Source organism: Dermacentor variabilis, chromosome 4 (genome assembly GCF_050947875.1).
Source record: "Dermacentor variabilis isolate Ectoservices chromosome 4, ASM5094787v1, whole genome shotgun sequence".
NCBI classification, from domain to species: domain Eukaryota; kingdom Metazoa; phylum Arthropoda; class Arachnida; order Ixodida; family Ixodidae; genus Dermacentor; species Dermacentor variabilis.
The window spans coordinates 196437448-196451438 of NC_134571.1; the positions used below are offsets into that span (position 1 = coordinate 196437448).

The 13991-nt window shown below is 51.5% G+C and overlaps 1 protein-coding gene across 4 annotated transcripts in view; it reads right to left on the reverse strand.

Annotated features, from left to right (window-relative positions):
* LOC142580039 (alpha-crystallin B chain) overlaps positions 1 to 13991 on the reverse strand; it is a 69833-nt gene that overhangs the window by 41429 nt on the left and 14413 nt on the right. Inside the window, exon 1 of one of the 4 annotated variants that reach the window (XM_075690776.1) lies at positions 7029 to 7163. The exons of the other annotated variants lie outside the window; for them this stretch is intronic. The gene's annotated coding sequence lies outside the window, so the exon portion shown is untranslated. Of the gene's footprint in view, positions 1 to 7028; positions 7164 to 13991 lie in introns of those variants that run through there. 4 annotated transcript variants of the gene reach the window in all.

Genomic DNA, 13991 nt, shown 5'->3' on the forward strand with positions numbered 1-13991 from the left:
CGACATATACTGCACTCGTGATGATCGCGGCCATCTACGACCTCGAGATATCCCGCAGAATTTCCCTTTCTCGCGCACTACTTGGGCAAGCGCCCAATGTTCAAACTCGCCGCGGCTTTCGTGTCAACGGCGGAGTAGCGCGCATCGTGGTGCCACAAGGAACGCGAACGAATGACGGATCACACCAAAGGGTCGAACGGAGGTTGACAAAGAGGCCGTCCAACGTTACCTCGAATCTAACGGTTATGACGAAACACTATCATAGCGCGCGTATAAGTCAAAGCTGCTTTCGTATTGGCGAGTGAGAACGTTATGTCACGCGACATTCCTTGTTCCGTCACAGTCACTTATGGATTAAGCGCTTTGCATTTCAAGCGCGCAACAATTCTGCAATTATGCAAATCTTCAGCCGTTCTGCCGAGCTATTATTTCAAACTCGGCCGGTTATTACGCTAACGTAGCAGGAAGTTGCACCGTTTCACCACGATTATGCACAAATTTCGTTGCTCGCAGTCGCTATGGCCTTCCACACAGGACGTGCCCTTCAGTCGGCGCGCTACGTCAACTCCTCCGTTACGCAGTCATAAGCGCTCTCCACGACAATCGTATATACTTCGTACGACGAGAGAGTCGTGTCACTCCACGAAACCCAGCGGCCGCTGCTCCATAGCTCGCTCGAGCCGCGAGGCCGGCACCGCAGGGCGAACGACCTCCGCGGGGGCCTCGGACTGCGCGCCGAACACGGCGGTGGCGCGCATACGTGCGGGCGCAAGCAGGCACGCACGCGCGCCGACGCGCATCCTCTTCGCCCTCGCGTGCAGACGAGGCGCGGAGACAGGTATGCAAATAAACAAATCGCGCGCGGCATGCGAAACCCGCCGCGGCTCTGGGAACTCGATGACGGACGGGCCGCGCGCGCGGGCTGATGGCCGCCGCCGCCGCGAGCTCCCCGAGCGGCGAGCTGCGGGCGTCGCGGAATGTGCCGCACACATTCCACGCTGCCGCTGTGTAGGCGCGTTCTCGTCTTCTTGTTCGTTTCTGTTTTCCCTTTTATTTTCGCCCAAGTGTCCTGGGTCGAGGAAGGTCGAACGCGATCTCGACGGTTCAGCGCTGGAGCGCGTCCCGCGGCAACGAGGGGCACGATCGCCCACTCGACTCACTGCGGAGTTGTTCTAAAGCTCCGTGTAGCGGATCAACTCGACCGAGTCCGAACGTTCCCTAACTTCGGGCGCCCTAACCGGGGAGGGGGTGGGGGGGTTAAGGAGAAAACAAAGCGTTTACTGTTCATTCTGTTTACCCTACCCAAAGTGAGCGGACGCCATGGGCCAGGCGTATAAAAGAACGCAAAAGAAAGAATACGAAGGAGTTTGGGGTTTTTGTGCAAGCAAAGCCGCTCGCGGAGGTTATTCTAAGACTCTCCCCACGGTCAAACGTTCGTCCGGTCGAGGATGCATATTCGAGGGGCAGCGGCCAACGACCGCGGGTCGAGAGTCCGTGACGGTTCGCAACCTGTATGCGGGGCCTCCTTGATAGCGATAGAGTGGACACGTGCACAGCTGCCGCCAGTCCGAATGTGCAAGATGGCCGTGAGTGAGACGGTGGTCAATTAGGACCGACAAGCAAACGTGGCACCAGGTACGAGTACGGGCGACCGTGTCCTAGTTGCTCATTTCGAGTTCACTAACTAGCCCTCACCAAGATGATACTGTAGAATACAACAATTCGAAAACCACCATCGAGATCACATCTAATTCTTCCACCGTGACAGCGCTACATTTTCCCGCGGTCAATGACATGCGTTTCTTTTGTGCGCGAGGCACAAGGACAACGCACTACGCGCTCGAAAACCGGCCAATAAAATGCGACTGCCAATTCCGACCGAGAGCGCATTTGTCCACGAGATGCATCTAATTACGTTGCACGCTTTCTTTCTTTTTTTTTTTTTGCGCCCGTCACGGCGTAAGACGACGGCGCATGCATTCGCTGCAGTTCGTCCATACCGCGCGCAGGGAGGCGAGCTACTTTCGCGTTCGGGACTTCCGCGGTGCACTGTGGTCCTGGCCAATTGAAATCGCACTGACTGGCACACGGGGGCCATCAAAACGCACAGAAAGACACGTGCTGCGCCTGAGTTGATTGAGCACGCTCACTTTTCGTCAACGGCAATTTCAAGCCACGGGAAAAAATGTTCACCGCAAAGATGTTGCACATCGTGTACAAAACATTTGACTAAGTATATGACAACCAAAAAGGTTGCACTGTAATCAACCGACCGACGCCGCAGTGTTCGCGAGAAATTCTGACCGCGAGTTCCTCAACACCCCTTAAATGTCCCAAGCATGCGAACCTCGCCGCGTCGCGTCGGAACGAGGCTGGCAGTGGAACGCGCGCAGCCTCCTCGCGCAGAAGACAACACCTCACGCGCCGACCCGCAGGCCGCATTGACTGCACGTGCTGCAGAAGACGGGCGCAGCGCAGGACAGACTGTCGAGCGAACGTAGCAGGTGCCGAGAAGGGGGCGGCTGATGTGTCGCAATGGGGGAACGACACCTTCCCGAGCAGCTCTCAAGGTCACAGGCACGCACGCGTTGTTGGCGCACCGTTTGCTTTCTCTCTCTCTCTCTCTCTCTCTCTCTCTCTCACACACACACACACACACACACACACACACACACACACACACACACACACACACACACACACACACACACACAGGGCAATCAGCGTGACTACTCCAACATCACCTGCAACCGGAACGAGCGGCCACGCTTGCATCTCTGCATCGAACCACATACGCGCGATCGCACCATACACGAAGCGGGCATCTGGACACGCCGCATTTTTCGTTCTTAGCGCCGCTGCTGCCGTATGCGCGTACATATACGTGAGAAACGAGGGGGTCGCCAAAATAAAATAAAAAAAGAAAAACGCAGATGCAAGGCGATTTGCGTTTACATTCTGACAGTCTTAAACTGAACGCTTGCTGACTGCTTCTTTTCAGTGGCATTTCTGAACAACGATTACATTACTTGGTCCTCATCGTCCAACAAAACGGTGCACGTCTTTTTCCTTTTTTTTTCTTTTTTTTTTTTCTGTCCGATCCAGCCAGACCTTGCGCTATGCGACAGATGTATCCAAATCCCGCCCATCTCTTCGAAGAAGCTCGCATCTTCGAATACGAAGATTTCATTTATGTATTATTTTTTTGTCTTGGTTTTCATCCACACGAATCGTGGAAGCGCATATGCCGAATGTTTAAGTTAATGATACCGAAAAAGATGCAGGGGGGTGGGGGAGTAACATAATCGCCATCAGCCCATTTATGTCCACTGCAGGAAGAAAGCCTCTGCCAGAGATTTCCAATTTACCCCTGCCTAATAGCGGCCGCGTCTCCGACTGCCTCGCTGAAGACGACGCCTAAGCGCGTAAGCACGCATGGTGCTGCTACGTCAGTACACGGCACAGATGCCAGTGGTGGCCTCGCATAGCAATTGCAAGGAGTTCTGGTCGTCGTTCCGCTAATATTTCTCGGTATTTTCACCTAGAAGTATAGCGCCAGCGAGCGCGTATCTTTGTTCTATCGTAATCGAATAACTCGCGACATGGTACCACACGATACGAATATATACAGAATTACTATTAGCCGTCCCTATAGAGCACGCAGACCTATTAATACGGCATCACAATACCCAACGGCTTCCTCGTAGACGTGCAACGGCGAAGTTTCTGCAAGGCCACACGCTTTTACTTTAGAACTCGGTAAAGCGTGCGCAGGGTACACCGCCGATGCTCCCACTGCGGAGGGAATGCACTTGTTTTCTCGCTACAAGAAGGGACGTTATAATAATTAGGACGAACTCTCTCAACATTCGACGAAAAATCCTCTCTCGGGCACTCTGGCCGGAAGGACACACGAGAACCTCGCGCACACGCACCCTATATTAAGTAGCTACAAAAAGGAGAATTTGCTTTTCTCGGCAACCAGCGCACCAAATTTTACGATGTTTGTTGCATTTAAAAGAAAAACTGAGAATCTAGTGACTGGCGGTTTCAAATTTTGATTTACGTAGTCAATCTTTTCATAAGAATTCCAAAAACTCGCAAATTTCCTGAAAACGAAACTATCAAGTTCATAACTCTGTAACTCGGCAATGAAAAATCATATCACAATGATATCGCAAATGCACGCAAAATTGTCGCCCGACTGGCCGCTCGAGGCACTTTGCATGTATTCGCGGGCTCCTTTCACGTTGGCAAAAACCCATTTGTGTAGCACGCATTGAGCAACAGAAAGCTGCATAGCGAGTTTTTCATGTTGGTCTACAATTCTGTCGTTGACACTTTTATTGTAACCATAATATTTGAGAACTTGATTAATTAAGACTAATTATTTAATTAGGCGGAATGAAAAAGAGCTTAGGATATCTCCAAGCGACGGAAAACAACATTACCCTTGTTCTGTCCCGCTATATGTGGCATTTGCATATTTTTAAACTCTGGCTAAAGTTAGCTAGGACACCCTGTATACATCTTTATAAGTTATCCCTTCAACGTGCACTCACAATGTCGGTTACATGAACGCTTCCGGATTCTGCTACTACGGGAAGAGGCCAGCGGCAATCGAACCCGAGGCCTCGTGCTCGGCAGCGGCAGAACGCACACAGTCACCGACATCCAAGGCAGCGAGTATAAAATGAGCAGGGCATTGTACGCGCCGACCTACACCCGCCTTTAAAGGACAGAACAGAAGGGAGCTTGAAAAAAACGTAGAAGTTATGCACAGCGAAAGCGCAAAGAGAGTGGAAATATCCCAAAAAGGGGCCTAAACGAACAAACAAATAAAAGCTCAAGTGCACCTACGCCCAAGTGCTCCCACGTGCGCGAGTCGACGTGGAGCGGGCCCTTTCCCGGCTGGCCTACATTTTTTATTTTTTTTTACCTCAATCTCCCTAATCGATGGTGGCCGCTCGACACGTTCTAAAATTTTCAGCCCCGCAGGCGCGGCTTCCTTTTTTCGACACTTCTGCGGCAGCCCGAAAAGGGCAAGCCAACGCCTTCGCTTGCCGTAATCGCCCCGTCCCATGTCGCGACCGCGCGGGCTGAGGGGGTTCAAGTGTGCCAGTGAAAGTGTAACAAAACCTCGGGTCGTGTCAGCGCTTAAATTTCGCAACGGCAGCCGAGGGACAAGGGCTATACGAACGCTCGAAAAGCACGTCCGAACCGATATCGCCTACGGGAAGAGCTGTCAGTCAGTCGCGCGTTTAGCCGAAGGGCCCGCCTTCGTTTCACACGTCGGCGAAGTATAGACACGACGAAAAGCGCGAAGGACAACCGAGAGAAAAAAAAAAAGAAATACTTGGCACGCGGCGACAGGGCCACAGAAGAAAGTGTCCGGGAAGCGCCGGCGCAGCAATTACTTTCGCGCCAGCGAAATGTCGCGCACCGTCGTGTGCGAGACACACAGCAGCCAACAGTATGGTCGGGTTGACAGTGCAGCCGTTCGAGGAGCAACAACACCCCGGCCACCTTCCCGCAGCAGGACACGCGATCCGAATCGCGGGCCTGCGTGGTCGTCCCAGCTGGCCGGGGCCCCAAAATAAGCAGCTCGCTGCGGGACATCGAGGATCGCGGGCGTCCAGGGAAAAAAGGTGCCGTCGTCACCGCGCGTGCAGTTAATTAAGGTAGGCGCCGCTGAGATTTTCGAGCACAGCCCGCGAGGCCGCGCTGGAGCACAGGCGCGAGCCCAAATATCGCGCCTCCAGCCGACGCGCGGGCGTCGCCTGGAAAGCCTTCGCTCGATTCCCGAAATTACCCGCCCTGTCGGACTTCGCCGAATGTTCGACTTATTCGCTGTTGTCAGCCACGCTCTGGCCATACATGGTGGTGACTCTTCTCTTTCCCACAACGCACTAATGTCTGTCTCCCCATGCAATATGCCGCTAGCCTGCACATATAGCGTCTTCACATCGAGACTGCTACAAAGCAGACGACGCAAGACCGGGGGTCGCCATGTCGTAACGATTCTGCTCCAATGCTATTCCTTCTCGCTCGTCGTCACTGGGAGTGGGCCCGTCCTGAACGATGGACGATAATAAGAGAAACAAAATCGAGCGAGAGGAAACCGTACATTACGCCGACCCAAGGCGACCGGCTGATAAGGTGGTAAAAGACGAATGTCCCGTCGATTCCCAGTCTGCGCGGCGCATACGCCATTTCGCACGGTTAACAGTCGTGCATCGCTGCACCCGAGGCCCCGCTGCCACGACGACCATACTTCGGCGCTGCATGCGTCGAGCACTCACTCGGAGGCCAATGAGTATACGCAGTCACCCTGTCCGGGGCACCGGTCTCTGAGAATAACGGAGGAAATTTCAACGAATTTGAGGTGGAGAAAAGTGAAAGACCGGGCGGCAGGGGGCAAAAACGTAAGGAAGGCACGGAAGGAGAAGACGTTACATCTCAGGAAAATACATTTATATCGGGTCTCGTGGTTTTGTTGTTGCGAACCACAGGACTTGAACAATAAACGCCGCAGAAAAGTAAAAATAACGAGCTCGGTTACGTTAGCCACCACCCTGATTCAAAGGGCACGCTCACAGCATCAATCTATTCAACAGGTAGCAGAGATAGAAAGGGGAGAGATGTCAGGTTACACAGGCGCACGTAGGAGCGGATGCGAGATACACCGCGCAGAAAACGTAAGTAGAGAACGCTAGGCAAGTTGATGCTTGCATGCCGACGAAGAACATCGCGATACACAAAGGACAATAAGGAATCGGGTATCGACGCGACCGCATACTTAGGTGGCTGGCCGCGACCTCCGGACGAAACATTAGAACCTTTAGGTATGACGCGTATTACCTTACGGCAAGTTTGTACTTCCGGTAAAACGAAGCTGCTACGCGGCACAGGTTTACCGTGTTACCCCTGTCGACCGATATAGAAACGTGGCACGGCAAAAGAACTCTCCTTTAGTTGGATGCGCCAAACGCGCGGCAAAGATAGCAAAGTCGGCGTGCCCGTCATACCTTCGGCAAACACGTGACCAGTCCGCAGTTAGATGTGTCCACGAAAGCACCCGCACTCGAAAAGAGCTCCGCGCACAGATCGGCGGCGACGAGTCTGCTGCGGCCGGGACCGAAAACGGGCTTCTCCGCACCACATGCAGCGCAGAAGTCGGCCGGTAGCGCGTCATCACGCGTCCCATTCATCAACCCACGCGCGCGAAAGTCGAGGTCGAGAGAGAGACGCGAGTGCGTACGCCTGTGCCGACGTGGCCCGGTGCCCACGCGCAAACCTCGGAGAGGCCACACGCCAGGGCTTCGGGTAGGCGGCGTGTCACGTGGTTTCCGAGACGCATCAAAATTAAGATAAACACGGGCACAACGCGCCGAGAGAACAAGGAAAGCGAAACGTGAGCCGCGACCTTGTCTCTCTCTTTCTTTTCTTTTGTGCCTCTCGTCGGCGCGGAGGTGACACCAGGAGCGGGAGCGAAGGCGAGAGGAAATTCCGGCCCGGCTTCGTTTGAATTTCGGAATACGCACGCACACACAAACACACTCGCCAACGCGATACGCGACGGCGCGCTTGTCCATATACGGCGCGCGACCCGAGCGCGCGCGCCCACACCTGCATCGACGTCGTCCAGACGGTGCAGGGTGGGGTTGATCCGGCGGCGCGGTGCACTGCGAGGAGAAAGGGGGGGCGGCAATCGTGCCCGGGCCTAAAACTAGGAAAGCCCAGCCTGCGTGTGTGTGCGTGCCAGCCACACAAATATATATATATATATATATATATATATATATATATATATATATATATATATATATATATACGGCAGCATCGGGGAAAGAAAGAGAAAGAACGAAGACGAACACCGTTCACCAGCCAAAGTGGTGCCGGGACACTTTGAGCAAGCAGCCGACGCAGAGAGAGAGAGAGAGGGAGACAGACGGCATTCTGGTCGCCGCGGAAGGCGCTGCACGGCTGCGACAATCCGGAGACGGAAATAATCGCACCCGCCGGTGTCGTCGCCGGCGCCGACTTCAAGCGGGCCCGCCGCCGCGCTGCTTCGCATGAGGCAGTCACGACGGCGACCGGCTAATGACCCCGACGAGCGGCCACACTGCGGCCACGCAAGTAAAACACGCGAGTATAAAACAGGGCGCCGGTGCTGGCGCTCGCCAACGGACTGAACCGAATGTCGGGCTTACCTGGTCTGTCGCTCCGATTCGGGAATCTTGGTACACGCACAAAAATGCAAGAGAAATGAACACTTCGCACGAAACAAACAAGCACAAAAAGTGCTCGTGCTTTTCTCTATTTGTGTTTTTTCTCAGTACTTCCGTGCAAACTTCTGTTAGTGTATGAACAGACGACGGCCGGAGCTTGCGTCCGCTGCCAAGTCCACTCACACGGAAGTCGCTTCGGAACACAGCAAAAAAAAAAAAAAAAAGTAAATTTTTGTGCTGCCTTCATGACCCAGTTCCGGCGTGTGGCGCAATGGATGAGATTCTTATGTTTCTTTTCACTGCTTTCTTTTTTTATGCACTTCGTTCAGGATTGAGTCTTTGCCGAATGTTTCGGAACAGATCAGTCAATCGTTGGATGTGCAGCACAAAAACCCATTAAAAACAACGTTTTCCTTTCTCTTCCAAAGCCCGAGAGATTGCGAAGGACGGCGCTCCTCACGCTGCCCAGCTTCCGAGCGCCAGCCGTCCCATACGCACGGGGCCGAATTCACAAAGGTTTCCGTTCGTGAGTGCTCTCTTCCATTGCCTCTGTCTGTCATTCGCTAATAATATGTCCAGCATTAGGATTGGCTCGAATTTTTTCCCTCGTAGTATGGCGTATAGCTATGGTATGGCGTACAGTATAGTATGGCGCAATAGCTTTGTCTGAACGCTAGAACCTTTCCAAGAGGGGGCTCTCGTGGCACTCTGCGAGTTGTGCTGAGATTCCTGGCGGATAGTCGAGTGAATCTCGAGATCACGAACTCGACTTGGAAGTACAATACAGTCCGACCCAGGTCCTCGTACAACTGCCGTCGGCACCTCGTTGGCAGAATTGCGGAGCGCGAGTAGATCCGGGCTCATTTTAATCGGCCTTCGACAGAGGTGACACGGCCGCGCCTCTCTCTCCCTTTTGTCCTCTTATGCCGAACAATCGCGCCCGCTGGCCGGTCCGCACAGTGGGCTGTACGGACGCGTCACTCATCGCTGTGCGCACGTTGAGAATAGCGTACGCCAAACTGCGGGTAACAAAGCAACGGAGGACAAAGTACGGCGCTGTCCCACTGCCTGACAGGCGAGACTCGACCGAGGTGAAACGATGCAGTACACACACACACACACACACACACACACACACACACAAAAAAAAAAAGAAAGACACACACACACACAATCGACGATGCCTGCAGGCTCCTCGCGACATAATTCCGATCGCTGGGTGAGCGTACCATCCGCAGCGACACCTACAAGGGCACAAGGAGCTAAACTGTGGAGTTTAACGCCCCGAAACTACGCAGTTTGTTATGAGGGACTCCGTATCTGGATTGATATTCACCACGTGGGCCGCTTTTCACGTGCGTCCAAACCACGGTTTTTGCATTCTGCCCCCTTTCCAAACGATATCGTTCGTTCGGCTTGCAAAATAGCTGCAAATGAAAGCGAAACAATTCAATGCTCCAGCCAACTTAACGTATGGGGGCGAACCACTACAAATAACTGATCAGATTAAAATCCTTGGCGTAACATTTTCCGATAATATGCTTTGGGATAACCACATTGACACTCTTTTGACCAAGTTAACTCGTGTAGTTGGCGCCTTATCTCGCCTAAGGACATGCCTGCCATTCAAGGTCAAACTACTTCTCTATAATTCGCTTTTTTACTCTAATCTAAATTACTGTTTATTGGTTTGGGGCACAACTACTCAAACTAACTTACAGAAACTTTTTGTCCTCCAGAAAAAAATGGTCAGACTGCTTTATGACTTACCATATAACAGCCATACACACAGTTTTTTTCAAAAAACAAACATTATACCAGTCAAAAATCTTTATGACTATAAGCTAACACTAGCCTTCAAACGCGAAGTATTTGATAATAGAACGTTTCTACGCGACTTATCATCACTAAAAGAGAACATTTCCATACACATTACCCGGCACAAAGAAAAATGGAATGTTATAACCCCTCGCGCTAACTACTCTACAGAAAAACTGTCCTTCACCCTGCCCACTCTCCTGAATAATTACAACAAAACTACCACTGATATTTTAAAAGTAACTAATGCTGCAATACGACAACACTATGTATAAGGTAGCTAATCTTTCTCATTGGATAATTTTTGTGTTCATTCCCGGTGTCCATTTCGGTGCCTATGTATGTTTTTCGATGTTCTTTTCTGTAACCCTTTTACTGCCGCCTTGTAGAGGGGGCTGCGGGCTCCTGTCAAGCTGCCGTTCGTTCGTGCAGCTTTTACCTGCAGCCTCCTCCATCTTGCTTGATGGGAAATAAACATTATTATTTATTTATTTATTATTATTTAAGACAAAAGCCTGCTAATAGCTAACAGTAAGCAAACACGCCCACTTATTCGCCGTCGTTATGACATTGTAATCTAGAGATTACGTGCAGGTGACGACTTATACTGCAGCCTATAGTATAGCTCTGACCTTGTATGATTGTTGACAGAGTATAAGGAAACAGACACCGCTATACAATGCTTACATGTAGAAATCAAGATATTGTATGCACTATAGTTTACAGAGCGCACCATCGTAGTACGGTCGCCGCCACAGAATATCGAACACGCCACAGAGCTTCATTTGCATACATCAAATGGACCCTCAGCATTAATAACTACAGAATTAATTTAGACTGCTAAACTAATGACTTAAAGCTTTAGTTTCATTCAGTAGGCAGAATACAGAAACGATTCGGCATTCATTCATTCATTCATTCATTCATTCATTTGCGGGAAACAGTGCGCGACGTCACAGATTTCGGCATAATTTTCGTATGTGGTATATATGAACTCATGCTAAAATGAAAAGGCAGTTAGACATCGACACTCAGTCTGTTTACACCAATTGTGAAGCAGTCTTCTTCTTCTTTTTTTTTAAAGGCTCTGCACTCACGTGGTGCGAGAAGGCTGATTGCCAGTGAGGGAAACGAACCCTACAGCGTAGCGCCACGTACGCCAATGTGACGCCATCGATTTCTCAGCATTTCCGTGTGCCCTGGGTCGTTCTCACGCGGGGAAGAGTTCTTAGACGTCAGCGCACACGTCGAGTGCAGGAGCCAGGTGTAAGCAATGCGCGGCACTTGCGGATGCGCACGCAAGTCCGAGCTGAGCGTGCCGTACTGAACTGCAACGCGATAACGGTTGCGGGGCATCCCAATAACGGTAATCTCAGACTCAAAGGCGTAGGGGCCGTGTTTTCGAACGATCCGTTACATTTTCCTTTTTTTTAGAGCGCAGCTCTTTGGCGTCCGTTCCTGGGTTTCGCGTCGTCGTCGGCGTTGTCGTCGGCCTCGTAACCAGCTCCGCCCCCCTTTCATCCCCCCAGCGCTAGCAGCGACCGACTGATACCGCTGGATGCCGCTGACGCCGCTAGAGAGTCAAGATAACGTGACTGCATAGAACACCGTCGCCGCCATGCAGAAAGAGGAGGAAAGGGTCCCCCCCCCCCTGTTCTTGTGTGGCGGATAGGGTGCTCTTCAGTTGCCGACGCGCCGGTTATTCGTTGTCCCTGAAACCAACTCCGCAGCTGGGGTTGACTCACTATCGGCGTCAGCGGCATCAGTCAGTCGCTGCTATCTCTTCCCTCCTCCCTTTATCGTGTTGTCCGCTTGCTGCGCGCGCTTCTGCCCCCATCGTTTGCCGCTGGGTGTACACGCCGCCCCCCTCCCCCCTCTTCCTGCGAGTCTCCGGTTGTCAAAGCGCCGGCTCGAACTTAATTCCTTTCTTCGCTCCTCCTTCAATGCAACCCCTGTGCGGTGGCAATCAGAGAGCCAGATCGGTGGCGGCGGATCTGTATATGTGCACCGCCCGAGCCGAAATTGCCGCTGCCGTTCGCCCTGTGCGGTGGCAATCAGAGAGCCAGATCGGTGGCGGCTTGACATAACGACAAACAGCAATTTCCTAACACTTATGCGGGAGAACATCCCGTTCCTCTCGCTCGTAACGCGTCCCACGGCTGTGACAACCTCGCGAGGCACTTGTATAGATCTCGTCTTTGAGAATCAAGCATTGGTGTACCAAGTCGAACATATATCAGTCTATTTCTCCGACCACAAAGGTTCCTTCATGACTGTCAAGAACTGTTAGTGGAGTCTTTGTTAAAGGAATACGTGTGAAAAATAAAAAAAAAAAATTCTGTGATAGCGCATACATGTGTTGCTCGATTTCTTTGCCTCAATCTATCGAAAAGGTGAAACAGCTTATTTGCTGCGCTCAAATTTCGCATTAGGAAGTTACGTAATCGTCGGTAATTTTTTTCTCTCTCTCCCACTTTGCGGCTCGCCGGCGTTATCGGCGGTATCGGCCAGAGGAAGACAGGAAAACCAAATGGAAGGTCACAAAATACGGTCCCAGCTCCGTTCAGCGGAAGTCGTAACTCGTGACCGTCCATCGCCGTTGCCGCAGTAGTATTCGGCATTCCGAAGAATCACGCACGTACCCAGGGGGGGGGGCGCACCCTCCCACCCCCGAAATTAAGCGGCACCCCCCCCCCCTCACCGACGCCACTACTCCTCGTACACACATGCCTAAAGCGCCGCCAAATCAATCTTGAGACTTGACAGCCATTCGGCGGTTAGCATTTTGCTGCCTTTTTCTCTCCTTTTGGATGGCAGTAGTTATCGGCATCTCCTTGGGTGTGAACGCCAGTTTTCTCATCGATTCGGTGCCCACGCGATTAAGTCGAGCTGCGTTCAGTTGTCACCATCTATTGGAACGGTCACGCACATCGCTGCTGCTTCGTTAGGTCAACCTTCTTCGTTTAGACTAATCCAGGGACCAGGAAAGGGATTCGGTTCGTAGTAAGCTGGCCTGTACGCTCGTGGAACGAGTTGCGGCCGGAGAAAACGCCAGCTTCGTTTACCTTTTCCTTTTGCTTCATTATTTCCTGGAGTGAGGGCTGGCCACGGCCATATACCCGCAATATGGGTTAGATAAGGTGGAAAATAATATAACGCGAAACAAGGTCCATCATCAGACCCTGCAATAACCGCTAAACCCATAGGCAATATGAATGTCACCCGTTAACTCGTGTCGTTTCCCCATATTGTACAGCAAAACTGGCAACTGGAAACAACAGTCTCAAGGAGTTCAGATGTTAAGCGATCTACTAAGGAAGGGAGCCGAGGCAACAGCCAAATAGGAAGGGAAAGCAAAATTAACAAATTTAGCCATAGCTTGTGAAAACATATAGAGATCAACATCTTTTTATTTAAAAAAGTAGAGAAAACGCTGCCGGAACTGAATAATGATTCCGTATGTGTTGAATGACGCTTCTATAATTATCAGTCGAGGCGCTTGACGTATGCACTTCTCCGCTGTGCTATGCGGGTGTTTTTCTAACCTTTCGCGGTGGGCGCAGGAAGTCTAGAGCCGCAGCGTCCTACGCTCCACGCGATTGTACGGGACTGCTGACCACGCATCGTTACACAACTTCCCAAATAAGAACACGAGTCGGTTTTGGCACTTGGTAGAGCAGTAAACGAGGAATAATAATAATAAAAAAAACTCTTCTGCAAATATGTATTTCTCTATAATTCTTCCAGAACTAATTCAAAAAACGCAACTAGAAATCATTATTTTGCACTTCCGCTGGTTTACTTGTTTTTGAAATTGTTCTTCCTGCGCTTTTTTTCCTGCACGAGTCCATTTGATGCGGTGGAGAGGTGTATCTCACAGGCGTAGCTGTGGGGTACAGCATTTCATTTCTTTACGCGTCTTTACGGTGAACGGTGGACATT